Genomic DNA, 18,255 nt, shown 5'->3' on the forward strand with positions numbered 1-18,255 from the left:
ACCATTTTATGACTTTAGGTCATGAGTAGGATCTAGCAATCCATCATGGCCACCCAAATGTTAAAAGAGTCAAAATGGTTTGACTCAACTTTTAGTGATCAGTCTTTTAGTGCAATTCAATCTTTTCATGATGTATCTTAGAAAGTTTAGGAGCATAATGCAATGTCAACTCTTAAATCTTCAATTTCAGTCATAACACTAATTAGCTATCATGGATTATAAAAAACTCATTTCCTAAAACCTATTGTGCTTTGGCCAAAGTTTTCACATAAGCTAACTTAAGGTTGAACAATTGAGATACATCTCTTTAATTACTCGGAGTGATGAATCCTATCTTGACCATTGATTTGCCTTCATGTGCTTCATGCTATACTCAACGTTCATCCTTTTTAGGCATCCTTGGTTAGGACTTGGAGAGATAAAGTTAAAGCATAACACTCTACATATAAGACAAGCTGGTGTCTTCAGTCTAAGGATCATTTGCATGATTGTCAAATGAGGATATACTCCATTGACATTAGAGTGAAATACCAAATGGAATCCTTATGTTGGGTTATGTCTAGCGAACTTGTTCCTAGAACAAACACTTACTTTTTAGTTCCAAGTATTCCTATACTTTAACCTATGAGATTGGTTGCTTATTTTTGAACTAAGGAACATAGAATGTACTAGTCTTTAACCATCATTGATGTCTAGTCTCAATGATACATTGACTATGAACAATTTAGAGAGTATATTTTGATGCATAGGGATTTCATAATTGTAACAATTTACAATTCTTTTACAAGACAGGTTAATCTCATGGACTTTATCTAATAGACATATAAGCATAGTCTTATTGATGAAAGAAAACCTCTAATCATTTGACATGAATGATATGATTGCATGATAGGACATAAGCCTTGATCAATCTGATTGGCTACAAGGCTTATTCCAACATAAGCATGGCCATAAAGTGTCACCGGATATTGTGCATTCATTGGTGTTGTTACGACCCAAACTCGGGTTTGTGATTGGTGCACCAGTCCGACAAGTGAAGCCTGCGAAATCCAAGCAAGCCTTAGAATTCTCGTGTCCAATATTCAGTCCATGGTATCATAAACAAAATATATAATCCATTTCATTTCATAAACTCATTAGTACAATATTCATAAGGCCACACATAGGCCAATCATAAGGTTTATATCATACAACCCTTTGTACACAATATCACATGGCACTCAGTGCCTACAATATCTGAAATACATTATTTTCTAAATTTTAAAATTTCAAATGAGCTAATGTGGACTGGCCTTAGTGGAATGAACCATTAGGTGGAAAACCTACTAGATGCTAAAATTGGTTCATTCAAACGATGATGCTAAGCCACGTATATATCACTTATCTGAACATGGTACACAAAGGGGGTGAGTCATCTAATACTCAATGAGATGGGGATGCTAACGCAGCATAATAAAGCATAAGTGAATATTCATAACATGAAGACACATTTATTATATAACATACATAGTAATTTATCAAATATTTCCAAAATATAAGTGCAAGGATCATTCTAATATCCTACATGCATATCACACCATGCTTGCTGGAATCACATCTCAACGACACACTCATATTCATTAATTGATCAAATCCGTGTCTCCAAAATACAACATAATAAACAAAGCTTACCGTCATAAACCATCATTATGTATGCTCCATAGGCACACTTTAGTTGTCGGGCACAACCTCAAACTCAATATGTATGATTTGCTTCCCTCAAAGCTTTTCTTCAAATGTCAACCACATTTAAATTATACAATGACCACCACATTTTAGTCATATATCAATACACACATATTTATGTATTATATCATCATAATTAAACACATCAATGAGTGGTCCTCCCCTGGACATAGTCAAATCATGCACGGTGGCCAACTGCTTTAAAAAAACAAATCACCAATAGAGCAAAGCTACTAGTGGAGCACAAGTCACACCTGTGCCGAAGCAACAAGAGGAGAATCAAATCACACCCAACACCGACGCAGCTAGCAGAGAATCATATCATCGACCGAAGTAATCTCCTAACAGTTGGCATCGCCCGAAGTAATCTCCCATTGACGGCATTACCCAAAGTAATCTCCGTACGAGCGACATCACGACACTAGAGGTGGGAATCGTAGGTAAGACCAAACCACAATCCTTGTTTACCATCATCCATGCATGCACACACACATTCATAAGGTAGCGGGACCTATTTAACCTCAAGTCAAATCAACGTTTGGAATTCATCCCTCAGACGAAGCACAAAGCCATAATGAGACCATCATGTCTCTATCTTTCCATATGTCCACAACATTTCACAAATCACATTTATCGAGCTTCAATTATCTATACACTCGTTTGAATTCTAAATGCCTTAATGATTCATGAATCATAATATCATATCATTTAATTGGCCTTTTTTAGCCCCACATACATGAACAATTCGCATCAGTTGTCGAAACACATGGTAGTACACATACTCAAGCAATTAGGCCTTAATAATCATGGCTCATTGGGCACAAATGCATCAACAATCTCATTTTAAATTATCCGTAGCCAAATATCCGCATATACATGAGCAATCTTGCATCATTAATTAATCAGCAATCAGGCAATCCAATCCCACATCATGGCATAACCATCACACTAACTTAGTCACAACATATCCAAAAGCCACTAAGATCATACATCACCTAGATGTTTAACAGCTCATGCTTCCTAATAACAATCACAAATAAACACATATACTGGCATATTATTAATAATATACTAGCCTAGGCATATTCATCTAGACATATACAAATCATTCAAGTACCATAGCAGCACATTAAAAAATCATTCAAGTACCATGGCAGCACATTAAACAATGTGTGATGCATCACATGCATTTTCAAAGGTAAACCCCACTCATAGTGACAAATTGGAGGTACTCCACAGCCAACTTTTGATTTTTAGCCTCCAACCGTCCACTACCTCACAAATGCGTCAAATTACTTTGATTTCCCCCTTAGGATACATCTATCATAAAAAAACTAATTAAATCTTGATTTTCGAAAAGTGCTAGCTTTTTTAAAAATAACTAAATTTTTAACAATCTAACCTATAAGCTCAAATCCTTCAATAATGAGCTAAACCCATACTTTAGGGGCTAGATTGCACAAATTTTACCTCTAAATTCTTTAGCAAACTCAAGGGGCAAATCTCACCAAAGCTGGACTAAATCAAATCTAAATTATCAACTGATTACATCAAAAATCAATTAGTAAAAATGCTTAATCTTACCTTTAGAAGCATTTCCCAAGCTCCAATCCACTCTAAATAGCTTTAAAATTGTTTTAGGAGGTTAGGGTTTGAGTTTTAGAGAGACAAAGCAAAAATCATAAATCAAGCTTTTAGAAGTGGAAATCCTTACCTTCAACACTTAGAATCCAAGACTTGTTGATGGAATTTGATGGGTTTGAAGGATGTGAAATTTAGGGGAAAATGGTGGAAGAAGAAGAAAATAGGAGAGAAATAAAGAAAAGTCAGATTTGGGGCTTTTAAGCCCAAATTTGGCTGATTGGGCAACCTAGGGTCAACTATGGGAAGTCTGTAGTCGACCCTGGACAATCAGATTTCACTTTTTTTCCCTTCACAAGATCAACTATGGAAGGTCTATAATTGATCTTAGACTAGTATGTCTACTTGTATTCGACTTTTCTTTCACATAATCGACAATGAAGGCTTTATAGTCGATCTTGGACCAATATGCTTGCATCGTTTCCCATTTTCTTTTCTAGGATCGACTACTAGGGGCTTATTATCGATCCTAGACTAGTATATTCAACTTCCCTTGCACTTTTGCTCTTTTTTAAAGCCTAAGCTCATTTTAAACCTCTTCTACAACCTCTAATCATTCATAAAATCCAATCCACACATACATATTCTTTATTATCACATCAAATACAAATCAAAACCTTAAACCATAGAGTTTATTCATTATTTCTCATATTTCCTAAAAAATTCGACTTAGTGTAAATGTATGCACTTTCAACACTTGGCTTACATAACATATCATCAATGTACTCAAGGCACAATATATTTAATAGATCTTTCTCAATTAACTTAATTTACATTGAAAATTTGGGGTGTTACATTGAAATCATTGTGTTTGATATGTTCTATTAACCATATGGAATAGTTGGTTCATAGCATAGTTTACCATATAATTTTAATTAACTTCAACATGTTTTCACAAGGTGAAGGTTCAATAGAAAGACACCTTCATTTATGTAATTGATTTACAAGATTATTGAAAATCTAGATTATTTTGAAAATAGTGGAAGATTGTTAGACATTTTCAATAATAATATGTGTGGGACACAATCTCACATTAGAAGAAATAAAGAAAGTTGTTCTTTAAATAAAGAAGAGTATAAGTTCTTAATAGTTGGACTAAAGTGGGTTAACATGCAAATTGAACCTTAGTTAGTCTTCTGATTTAATTAAATTAATAATACATAATGAACATATATTACTATTTATAAAATTACTGGACACATGTAAGTGTAGTTGCAATTGATTAATAATAAATTATATTTATTTTTAATTTTTTAAATGTCACCATATATGTTTATACATATAGTCAATTATGTCTATACAAACATACATGTAAATTCTATGTGAACATGGACTCTTTTGTTTAATAAAAGAGATAGAGACAACTTTTTTTTTTGAAAGAGAAATAGGGACAACTTTAACAATCTCTCATTCCTTTTTCTATATTCTCTAGATTTCTTTTATATTTGCAGAAAATTCTATAAAAGTTTGGTGAATTTGCTATAAACTAGTGAATGCTTAATGGATTGGTTTTGTTAGAGCAAAAAGCAATTAATCAATTGGTTTGATTATTTCCTTAGGGTTTATTGCTTATGACCCTTTTACACATTATCAGTGGGAGCACATAAAATGTTAAAGGCAGTGATATTGATACACACATTGGAGCCTATTAGTGTAGAAGTCTCAATGAACAACATATCAAGAGCGGGTTGAATTGGTATTTAAATTTTTTTTTGAAAACTAAGTGTAAAATCAAGACTTTTAGCAACCAAAAATTCAAAAAACAAGTATGCAATTTTCGTAAATAAGTTTTCAACAATAAATTACAAAGAACAAATAATAAACAAAGGTAAAATATTTGTCCTAAGTCAAGTGCAAGCAGTAAATCATAATGCAGAATATTAAAAGCAAAACACAAGATTTTATAGTGATTTGGCTTTTTCTAGTGCCTACATCCATTTTCTTAGAACATTAAGGAATTTCAAATCCACTAAGGGAAATGAGCTTTTTATGGGATCAAGTGAAATCCTCACAATAGCTTTTTCATGGGATTAAGTGAAACCTTTACAATAACTTTTTCATGGGATCAAGTGAAACCCTTCAACAATGGTTTTTAACAAGCTTAATCACAAACCCACAAGTAGCTTTTCAAGGTTAAACTAGAACCTTTGCAAAGATGTGTGTACAAGGGAATATAGCAAAGGATTTGCCTTAGAAAGGTTGAATGATACAAGTTTAAGCTTTAGTATGAAGAGAAGAAATAATCTCAGAAAAAAATTACCTCAAGCATTTTCAAAAGAGTGAGTTTTTCTCTTTTGAATGCTTTTTGGAAGACTAAGATGAAAGCTAGAGAGGAAAAATAAGCTTGAGGGTCTTTCTAGGGTTTTTGTCTTTAGTATTGGTATTCTCTTACTTCAAAATGACTCAAATAAGTCTATTTATAGTGTTAAGGATGTTTGGAGCCGTTAAACACAAGTTTGAAATAAATTTGCCCATTGCTGAAGCTTGAGGATCAACTACCATGCTCCTAGGATTGACTATGTTCTTCAAAAATTATCTAATTAAGGCTTTTATAGTCAACTAAATTCATCTTATACTAAATCCAACTCTAGAGAGTGTGCAACTTTGAGGTTTGGATTTGAGGATCAATTACCATGCTTTGAGGATTGACTAGGTTTCTTTGAAATGGAGGTTTGCATGATGCTATAGTTCAAGGATCGACTGTTGCTTGATCAAGATCGACTATAGCTCTTTTCAGCTTGATTTTTCATTTTGTTTTAGTTGAGGATCGAATGGCACTCAAGGAGGATCAACTACAATTTCACAAATGTCTAAGTTTCGTGAGACCACTGCCTATGGAGTGACTACCTCTTTTAAAGGATCAACTATGGCTACCTCGAATCATGATTCTTTATCCATTCTTATAAATTCTACCATAGGATCGATTGATGCTCTTCTAGTATTGATTGGAGCTTCATTTCCTTAAGATTTCTTGTCATTTTGGATTTCACTTTAGCTATTTCATCCTTGTTTCCTCCTTATGATCTAAAATCAAGTTAAAACATGTTTGTTTTTTATTTTGTTGGCTGAACATCCAAAGTTTGAAATCTTTCGATATTTTTTTAAAGATGCATGGCTTTTCAAACAATTGTAGCATGATGTTAGGAGGTTAAAAATATGATTTAGGCAATTTCAAATGCTTGTCATTAAAATTAAGGTCTCATGCTATTTTTTCAAATCAAACATAAGATATTTTGTCATTTAATGCTAACAATCTTCGCCTTTTTAGCATGACAAAATCATAAGCATATTGCATTTGGAATTTTGTGAAACCTTCCTATTGTTGGTTTTGCCCACACAAGTATATATATCGAACAAGTAATATAGGTAGTATGTCCAGATTGTCGTTCCCACAGAAATTTGTTTCTAAAGTTTTACTAAGTACTAAAATTATATAACAAATTAATTATATTTAAGCAATTCAAAAATTGAAAAACTAATCCAAGAAAAAATTAAAATAAACACTAAATTAACTTGCAGAAATTAAATATGTTGAGAAAAACAGTAGATTAAAGACTTAGGATTATGGGTTCATTCAACATTTCATCTAATACTAGCTTCTGTTGTTATTTATTTCCCCTGGATGGTTTTACTAACCTAGAATCCAAAGCTATGGCTAAGTCTCCATTGAGATGCTTGCACAAATACCTAACTTAATTAGTTCACTATATACCTAACTTAATTAGTTCACTATATATCTATAAGAATAAACTAAATTCAGTTCATTAAGCAAGTGTCCTAATTTGGCTATGTATGGCAATTGGTGTATCTTTATCCGAATCGCGAATCTGATAACCTAAGTGACATGAACATACACTATCCAAATCTTAGTCCAACCTAAAATCTCTTTGTCGAGTTTCAATTAGATTCATAAATCAATTAATTGTTGATCAAACAATTAAAGACATTAAAGGCAGATTTGAATAAGTAAAACAATACACATTCATGATAAATAACAGAAAAACAAGTATTTAGACTACATGTTGAAATCCGTCACAATCTTAGAAAAGCGAATTAGTTTATGATATCTAAATAAATCAATATCCAAAGAAATTCAGCCATGAATTCAAATAAGAAAAATGAGTATAACACGTAAGAGAGAAATAAAGTAATGAGGAAGCCTAGTTAATCCTGAATATTTCTCAATTGCTCTTGATTTCTTGCTTAATTCTTAGCTCTAATTCTCCAAAAAAACTACTCACCGCCTCCTCATTTTTGAATACTCTCAAAAAGTCCCTTAAATATGTGCAAGATTCCCTACTTTCCAATTTCCTTTCAAAGCTTTTATTTTGGGAAACCAGGGTGGTGTTGCGGCCATGACTCCTTGGCACTGTAGTGCCGTGGCAATCATTAGTGGTGTCGTCATAGTGTTTCTTCCATGCCTTGGCACTCTTGCCTCAAGCCAAAGTATGATGCACCTCATTAGCTTAGGCCCACGACCATGATCTTCCTAGTGCTGTTGTGGTAGCTCTCTTAGCGTCGCGACCAAAAGTAACTCAAGGCCACAACTCTAGTCACCATACTACCTTGTGCAGAATTACATCCATTTATCATCTTTTAATGTAATTTTCACCTTTATCTGGTCTAAAATGGGTAAAGTAGTAAACATGAAAGTTATAGTCCATTCTTTCAGCATGCAATGTATCAAGAATCACATTAATTGGACTTTTTTAGTTCAAGTTATCTTTGAATTACTGCAACGTATACGAATGAAGACTTCACCATGCTTGTGTTGTTTTGATTCAAATGCACTTTTTTCATCAAATATCCTACACAAATCCATGAAAGAAATCAACAATAACTCTTCTTGAAGAAAATTAAGGAAGAATAAAGTAAAATTGAACTAAAATAACTTAAATTAACTACTTAACATGTAATCTAACTTAAACTAGAAAAACACCTAAAATACTAAAATCTGAACCTAAAATATCAAAAATTAGCTACTTAAGCCCCCAAAATATGTCAAAATAACTCTATATAATAGAGTTTTCACTCCCCCTAACTCCATTAGTCTTTATGCCCTTGCTTTGAAAACATTTAAGAAATTAAAGTTCAAGTGAGAAGGTAATGAAAATATGAAGTCTGTACTTTTTCAAAACATATGCATGATGTTTTCAAAACATTTGAAAACATATGCATGATATTTTCAAAATAAGTTCCAACCTTTAAATAACTTAAGAGCATTTCAGTATGCTCATAAACCTTTTTCCCCTTTTTTGTTAATATAAAAAAGATTAAGAAGTGTGAGCTTTAAAATAAACTTAAGAGACAATGGTTAACAAAATCATCAAAAGTATAAGCATTAAAAACAAAGACATGATGAGTAATCAAAATTTTTGATTGAAAAAAGATTTTCTAGGGAGAATGTAGATATTACACTCTTTATTAAGAAAAATAAACATGATTTACTTGTTGTTTAAATATATGTGGATGATATAGTAGTTAGATTAATAAGCTCAATATGGAACAATCCAAAAGGGGGTGAATTGGGTTGTTTTGTAAATTTTGAGAACCTTTTTTATTTTTAAAGAAATAAGGTCCCCTCTTTAACTTAAATGCAAAATTTGAATATAAACAAACTAGTTGACCTCTTAATCAATAAAAGAAAATTAACTTTCAAGTAAAAATAAGAGTGAAAAAATTGACACAAGTATTTTATAGAGGTTTGGCCTCCTTGCCTATGTCTTCTCCCTTAGATTCACTAAGAAATTCAAAATCCACTATTTGATCCATATTTGATATAATGCCTTCTATGGATCAAGTATAACCTTTCAACACAATGCCTTTTTATGGTTAAAGCACAATTACTCTACCTTTTCTATTGGTTAAGGTATAACCACTTAAGCAAGTACAATGAAAGAAATATAGGTGCAACTATTATGCCTCTTAAAGGCTGAATAGAGAATTTGGTACAATGTTTAATGAAGAGATGAAGACTCAATAAATGCTTGACTAGAAGATTTTAAGAATTCAAGAAGAGTACAATGGGTTTTGAATGAATTTATGACTAATTCTACTTTCTTGAGTTATGTTTTCAAGTCTTCCAACCTTCATAAATGCTGAAGAAGCTTTTATTTATAGTTATTGAAGCTTTAAGGGTAGTTAGGAGTGCATTTAATGTGACAATAGCCGTTCTTCTCTTCATTCAAGGCTCTAATGGTCACATTGTATCGATACATATGTGTATGTATCGATACATTGCCTTTTATTTTTGAATTCTCATCGAGATGTATCGATACATTTGTGCATGTATCAATACATTTGAACTTGGCTGCAAAGGTTTTGACATTCTTCTTAAAATGTATCGATACTTTTGAGATAGTAAGTACTTCTATTGAAAATGTATCAATACATTTGTGAATTGTATTGATGCTTTTAGGTCGGTAAACATTCTGTCTCAATCCTATCGATACAATTAAGAATGTATAAATAGATTGAGTTTGACTTTTGAGTTTTGACTCTGCTGAAGAACATGTTTCGATAGATGTTGGAATTTATCGATACTTATCCAAATGTGTCGATGCATGAAGAACATGTATTGATAGATTTAGACCATAATGCATTTTTTAGAGCCTTTTTAATTTTTTTCTTTTTCAAACTTAGTTGACATTGTTTTGGGATGTGAGAGCTTTGTTTTGCTATAAGTTGAATGAATTTTGGTCATTTCTTTTTGTCATTTCAAAACATAAAGAATAATTAATCTAATAATCTCCCTTTTTTTGATATGACAAAACAAATGAGCAAAATTTTAAAATTTGATTTGCTAGACTTTTTAGGATATGAAAATTGTCTCTAGTCTTAAGTCCTCCCCCTCAATTTATGATCTTATTTAACAAATGTAAAATGATTTTATTTGGTAAAAGAAACATTTTCTCTTCATTCTCCCTTTTTTTGTTATATCAAAAGAAACGAAGGAAGAACTCACATAATGTAAAGTTGAGTAACAAAAGGATATACACAGCACAAAGTGACTGAATCATAGATAATATAGAAGGAAAAATAGCTGAAAAGGAAGTAAATAGCATAGATGAATATTTGTCTAGAAACATGAGATACCAACAATGAAGTTAGAAACCAAAATTGGTTAGCAAAGACCATGTAACATTAGGTAAGAAACTCTGAACTAAACTATAAAGAAATGTTTGAAATGACCAAAGTAACAATGATGAGCATGAATGCACAAGTGGCCATCTAATCCAACAAAGGCAATGAGGATGAGGAAAGTTGCCAATGTCCCATATGAGGGGCTCAAGGAGGTAGTGGAAAGTGAGCACGAAATGTAGTGAATTGCTCTTCGAGTAGGTGTTGGTGGTGAATGAGCTCCCAAGTCTAAGGCTCCAATGCATCCAGCCTGTGAATCATGTTAGCATCCATATATTCCATAAAAGATAATAAACAAGAATAAGCTTGCCCATTACGAAAGGCAGTGGACATAGGAGGATAGTTAGGACCTAAACTCGGGGGAGCACTCGGACCAACACTAAGGGTAGCACTAGGGGTGACACTCGACTTAGCCAAGGTGTCCTTATTACCCTCATCTCTAGCAAACTTAGGTTCATTGACAACTTCTTTACATAGCCAAAAGTTATTGACATACACAAAACCAAGCTTATTGATGGCATGCTCATTGATCTTCATGTGCATTTCATGTTGCTTAGGTGGATCGCACCTAGTGTGGATGCCTACAAAGTCGATGATAGCACTAATGGCCATGATATACAGAATGCCTTCCTATATTTGGTTATGATTTTTATCATGTCATTGAGAATAAACTTAGCTAGATTGACATGTTGGTTGGTTTTGATAAGGTACCAAATCTAGAAATCCTTACTCTTGATGGTGGAATAATTTGTGTCGTGAAAGTGGAAAGTGTGAGACACAATAAGGTGGATGATGCAATTATAAAACAACAGACGTTTGACATTGGTCATGTTTTTCTCATTCGTGGGAGGAAAAGTGTAAACAGTGGATAAAACCTTCTGTGACATGATGCTCTCAACATAGTTTAAATCACTTTGACAGATGCCTAAGTCTAGAACAAAATCTAAGGTGTGCTAAGCAACCACAATCTTTTTGCCATAACATAAGTGTAGAACATATTAGTGTGCTTTACCGGTTCATTATCCTCATAGTCTTGAAATTTTGTGGTGGCATTAAAATAAAATACTCGGACAAGATCGACATAATAGGTTCTGTTCATTGACAGATAATTGAGCCAATCTAATTCTAAAAAATTATCTATATATGGCAAAATTGATGTTAGCAAGGTAGTTGAAGTCAATTACCTGTCCTGGCTTGACATCTCGCTGGGAAAAAACCTTGCCGAACTATTATTCCAAGGATGGATGGGAGAAATTTCACTTGAAAAAGCAGTCGTTGAAGCACGGGGCAGGTGGTGGGGGAGGTTGGGAGGAAAGAGCCACCTCGAGGTGGAAGCCTTGCTATGGTTGATAGTAGATTTGGTGCATTTTGGACAAAAAGCCATTTGAGGAGTAATGTGAGAGGAATTAGTTGGTGGAAGCTGTTTTTGGGGCTTGAGGGGTGATTTAATAGGACCAATTTGACTAAAAATGTAGCCAATTTGAAAAATTGGATGAAAAAGGAAGTTAGGGTTTTGAAATTGGGAATTTGGGATTTTGGGTAGAATGTGATGAAATTTTGAGAAAAAAAAAGTGTTTTAAGTAATAAGAGGGAATAGAACCAGTTTAATTGGTGCAAATTTAAGTGAAAAACAAAAAAAAAAAAGTTAAAAGTTGAGAGAATTTGGAAAGGAGAGACTGAAGGGTAGAGAGAAAATAAGTCATTAGGCTCTTAAAACCCCAAGATGTATCAATACATGGGTTCATGTATCGATACATACGAGGCAGAATGTTTTATTTTTGGCTATTGGACGAAATGAATCGATACATTTTGTGATGTATCGATACATGTTCTTGCATGTATAGATACATATGCATATGTATCGATACATGTAATACAAGATTTTAATGTTGGCTACTAGACAAAAAGTATCAATAGAATGGACAAATCTATCGATACATGAGGTCATGTATCGATACATGAACTTTTGTAGCCTTGAACAAAGCGATTTGTGACTCTAAATGTAAAACCCGACCCTATAAATACATGCCATGACATACATGCACTGAGTAGCATGTTATTACACTAGGAAAGTCCCTAAGAATAGACAAAACCTGGTATTGTACCTAACGGTACACTTGAGTTGATTTAACCTCGAACTAGTTCAAATAGGAATCGTAGGATGAAATTTAATATTTTACAGTCTAAGAATGACTAAAAATGATTGTTCGGAGTTCGAGGGTTCATTTGGAAAAAAATTGGAAATTTTGATGTTCAGGGGCAAAATCGTCATTTTGCCACCTAAGATAATAATTTTATCATGGAGTGAAATTTTTGACCAAGATTAACTATTTGGAGTATAATTTAATGATAGGAAGTGAAAATTTTTAATTCCGACAATTTTCGGAACATAGGGGCAAAACTATAATTTTGTCGCCTCGAGGTAAAATCGTAATTTTCACCACCCAAAACTTGTCAAAATAATAGGATTTATTTATTTTTGGTATGAATAACTATGGTATTTCAAGTGGTGAAAAATAAAAGTTTAAAAGATGAAATTTTAAAAACGGGCCAATGGAAAAGTGACACATGGCACTTTTTAATTGTTAATATTATTTTAAAGGAAAATCAGCCCATTTAAACCCCACATCAGGTGATGGTCAGCCATAAGGAGAAAATAGGAGAGAAAATAGAGAGGAAAGGAAGAAAAGAGAAAAACCAAAGGAAAAGTAGAAAATTCAAAGGGGAATTCACGTTTTTCAACCGTTTACGCGTCTAATAGTAAGATTTTTCGACTTTAGCTTGATTTCTACCTTTCCTATGCCTTTGTTTCCATTTAGCATGCTTGAGGAGAGAGATCAAAAAGTGATACCAAGGGCTGGCCGAATTTCAAGGGGGAGGATTTTGATTTTTTTAGGTTTTGATTCTTAGTTAAATTGGTAGTTTTAGTTAGTTAAATGTGTATAGAAATCAAATTGGGCAAGAAAGCATGAAATTCTCACAATACCCACCCTTGGCCGAATATTCAATGATGTACAATGATGATGAACTGATTTTTATTCTAAGGGAAATGAAGAGAAAATGATGAAAAATGGTTAAATGTGATAGAAAAACAAAGTGGAAAATTTACCGAGTTAATGTCCCATTTTTGACCGAATTTTCCAAGGAGGAAAGTGAGCTGATTTTGGTGATTTTAGAGGGTTATTGGCTGATATTTAATGGTTAAAAATGTTGGAGAGAAAATGGGACAATTTAGAGCTAAAATGGAGCGCGTTAGCAATTTATCGAGTAAAGTGCTAAAAATAAGTTAATACCGCGTTTAAGCCGTTTTAGGCTATTGCATTTCATACCATGCATTAGTATAGGATTTAAGTCAATTATATAGTGATTTAGCATCAATGTGGTGAATTGCGTAATTTGTGCAATGTGTCTAGGAGGAGAGCCTTCCGATAAGGCAAGGAAGTCGTACCCGATGAACAGTGATCGGGGCACCTAGAAAGCATTTAATTTGTACAAACGATGAGTAAACCTATTATTATTGTAAATTATATAGAGTTTATTTTTAAATGCTCTTCATGTATTTTATAAAACGAAAATGAGATTAAAATGGGACTTTTGATGTTTTAAAAATAAATGTGACAAATAAATATATTGTGTTGATTATCTGAAATAAGAAACTTTTGATTATGAAATTGAGTAAATGGGAGGCTGCCAATTGTTTTAAAAAAATATATTTTCCTATGAATGGCTTATGATATATGAGTATATGTGGCTATATTTTATAATTGCATTGGGAATTTATGTAAGCTATCTTTTACTATGCAAGCTGGGTAAATAAATAAAAGTCACGTTATACTGTCGAAATTTTATTAAAATTGGTGGGTTTAGTCACTGTAGTGACGAGTTTTCGTAGACTGCCTATTAGAGGGGCACGGTAAATCAGGTTATATAGTTACTCTGGATGTAGAGGCGAGAAGGGTAACTCCCGGGGTAGTGTTAGAGCTCACTTCACGTCGAACCCCCACGTGAATGTGTAACTCGGCCAACGCCAAGGAACGGCTTGATTTCAAAACTAACATGTGTTTAACATGTAAATATCTTAACAACCTTGGCGGACTCGGTTAGATGCCTCGGCCAAGGTATCCCCGAGGACTAGTTTTTGGCTTGAGCCCTGTTTCTAATAAAAGTCATAAGCCTTGACAACTGTTTTGGTAAATTACAAATATTTTATGGTTTAAAAAAAAATAAATTGAAAATCTTATGAAATGGTTTGTGTTTTGTTGTTTAAACTTGCCTCCATTTTACTCGCGTTTAGATATTTATGATAATGTCTGTTTATTCATTGGGATTGCAAAATCTCACCCACCTCATTTCCAAATATTTCAGGCCTGTGGTAGCTTGTAGTTACCCGATTTTGTCGAGGATTCCAGTTGACCCCTCTATCTCACAAACAGTAGGTTACTATCACTAACACTTGGTGTATTTATGGGCCACTTGTCATTGTAATTATTGTTGTACATTATAACTTTGTAAATTATTGTATGTATGAATTTATTTTACTTCCACGTTACAAAAGATTACTTACACGTGTTTCTATAAATATTGTTTTATATAAAAATGCTATATTTTAATCAATATTTTGAATAGTAATATTTATCTATAAATCCTTTTTTAAAAAATAATAATAAAATAAATTTTGTCTTTTGATTTACTTGAGCCGAAAACGATTGGTAATTGTTTAAAATGGAATGTTTAACAATGATTGCTCACAAGAAAGGCAAGAAACTGATATGTAAGCCTTGCGGGGTTCCGATTGGCATTTCGGGTAATGAGTGTCAGTCGGGACGTCGCAGCGGTTATCATGGGCCTGAGGGAGGTTCCGGGTCGTGACACTAAAAACTTGTGAGTTGGTTTAGACATTTGGTGTAAACAAAATAATGTGGATTTTTTAGTTGAAAGGATCTTAAAATAAGGTTTAGAACTCGTGCAAGGGGATTTTGAGCTTAAAAATGAGAATTGTTTTAGAAAGAAAATCTTGTCTTACTCAAACAACTTTCCCACAAACCTTGAGAATTAGGTGGCCATTACATGAATGCAGAAAGATGTCATGAGCATGCTTGTGTGTCAATGCACAAGAAAGATTCAATTATCATACATGCAATCAATTTAAACATTATCTTTAATTTGTCACATGAGACCCACAACTAATCAATGAGCATAACAAGTGCAGAATTATTTATTTAGATTGGATTTATCATACCTAGTTCACTTTTGATTTTGCATAATTGTCCTCTATCAAGTGTCTTAGTGAACATATCAGCCAATTGATCTTTTGTGCCTACATATTCAAGTGCAATATCTCTCTCTTGAACATGATCTCTAATGAATTGATGCCTTATTTCTATGTGTTTAGTTCTAATTGTTGTTTCATCCATGGTATTTGAGCACAACAACTTCTAGCAACTACATATTCAGCTTCGGTAGTGGATTGAGCTACACTATTTTGTTTCTTTGAGAACCATGAGATCACCATATTACCTAAAAATTGACATGCACTAAATGTGCTCTTCCTGTCTATCTTACATATACCAAAATCAACATCCTACTATGAATGAAAGTCAACGGTGGAATTCTTCGAATACCATATTCTTAAATTGGATGTGTCTTTAAAATATCTAAAACTTCTTTTAACTGCACTTAAGTGTGATTTTTAAGAAGATGGTTGAAACCTAGCACATAAACCTACATTAAAGCTTATATCCAGTTTACTAGCAATAAGATAAAGCAATGAACCAATCATAGATCTATAGAGCTTTTGGTCAATGGGCTCACATTTCTCATCTTTGTCAAGCATGGTTGAAGTGCTCATTAATGTGTGATATGTTCTTGTGCTTTCCATACCGAACTTCTTGAGCATATCTTTTGTGTATTTGGTTTGACTTATGAATGTGCCTTTTTTTTTTTTGCTTAATTGGTAGTCTAAGGAAAGAATTTAGTTCACCCATCATGCTCATTTCAAATTCCCTTTACATGGTCTTAGCAAACTTTTGACAAAGAATCTCATTAGTGGCACCAAAAATAATGTCATCAACATAAACATGCACAATTAAAATGTCTTTGACTTTGCTTTTGATGAAACAAGTTTTCCTCTATTAAATTCATTTTTAATTAAGAATTTTGATAATGTTTCATACTAAGCTCTAAGGGTTTATTTTAATCTATACATCACATTTGTTAATCTAAAAACATGGTTTGGACAAGTTTGGATCTCAAATCCTGGTGGTTGTTCAACATACACTTCCTCATTAATTAACCCACTTAGAAAGCACTCTTAATATCCATTTGATATAGTTTAAAGTTCATATAGCATGCAAAGGCTAATAACATCCTAATTGCTTCTAGTCTAGCTACCAGAGCATAGGTCTCATCATAATTTATTCCTACCTCTTGACTATATCTTTTAGCAATCAATCTAGCTTTGTTCGTAGTTATAATTCCATTTTAATCCATTCTGTTTCTAAAGACCCATTTTGTACCTACAATTGGGTAATCATGTGGCCTAGGAACTAGCTCCTACACTTGACATCTTTCAAATTGATTTAATTCTTATTGTATAGCTAGTATCCAATAGTTATCATTTAAAGCTTCATCAATGTTTTTACGTTCAATTTGTGAGATAAAGGAAACATATTCACAAACGTTTTGAACTTTGGATTTAGGTCTTACCCTTTGATTTGGTTCACTAATGATTTTTCTTTCATCAACTTTTTTTCTTATCATTGGATAGCTAGGCTCACTTTTTTCAATTGTAAGTTCAATTTGTTCCTCCTTTTGTGATGCCTATTCATTTATTTTGGATCCTTCAATGTTGAGATCAAGCTCCTCAACTTGTTTTGAAGAATGCTTACATCATCATCATCATAATGTTCCTTTTTAGAAAAAGGGTTAGAATCATCAAATAACACATGGATGGATTCTTTTACAACTTATGTTCTTTTGTTGAATATTCTATATGCTTTAGAGGTCAAAGAGTACCCTAGAAAGATTCCTTCATCACTTTTAGCATCAAATTTGCCTAAATCAATCATCTTTTCCATTATTCAGCACATAGCATTTACAACCAAATGGATGGAAGTAAGTAATGTTTGGTTTTTGTCCTCTATAAAGTTCAAAGGGAGTTTTCTTTAAAGTTGGCTTGACCATTGCTCTATTTATGATGTAACAAAAGGTATTAGTGGTTTCACCCAAAAGTATCTAGGTAGATTATTTTCACATAGCATGGTTCTAGCCATTTCTTTTAAAGTTCTATTTTTTCTTTCGACTACATTTTGTTGTGGAGTTCTAAAAACTGAAATCACAAAGTTGTTCAAAGCCTAGATTTTCAAATTCTTTTCCATGATTTTTCCTAACATTTGTTATTTTATATTTCTTTTCATTTTCAACTCTTTTGCAAAAGGAAGCAAAAATTTTTAAAGCTTCATCCTTGTGCGTAAGAAAGAAAACCTAAGAGAATCTTGTATAGTCATTCACAACTACTAGGCGGTAATTCTTTCCTCTTAAGCTATTGGTGCTAGTGGTCCTAGTTGGTCCAAATAGATCTATGTGTAGTAATTGTTAAGCTTTAATGGTTGTGATATCTTTTTTAGATTTAAATGAGCTTATCCTATATTTGCCTTTAGCACAAGCATCACAAAGTTGATCATTTTCAAAATTTAACCTAGGTAGCCCTATCACAAGATCTAGAGATTGTAGTTTTGATATTGTGTTCAT

This window comes from Theobroma cacao, chromosome 4 (assembly GCF_000208745.1).
Source record: "Theobroma cacao cultivar B97-61/B2 chromosome 4, Criollo_cocoa_genome_V2, whole genome shotgun sequence".
NCBI classification, from domain to species: domain Eukaryota; kingdom Viridiplantae; phylum Streptophyta; class Magnoliopsida; order Malvales; family Malvaceae; genus Theobroma; species Theobroma cacao.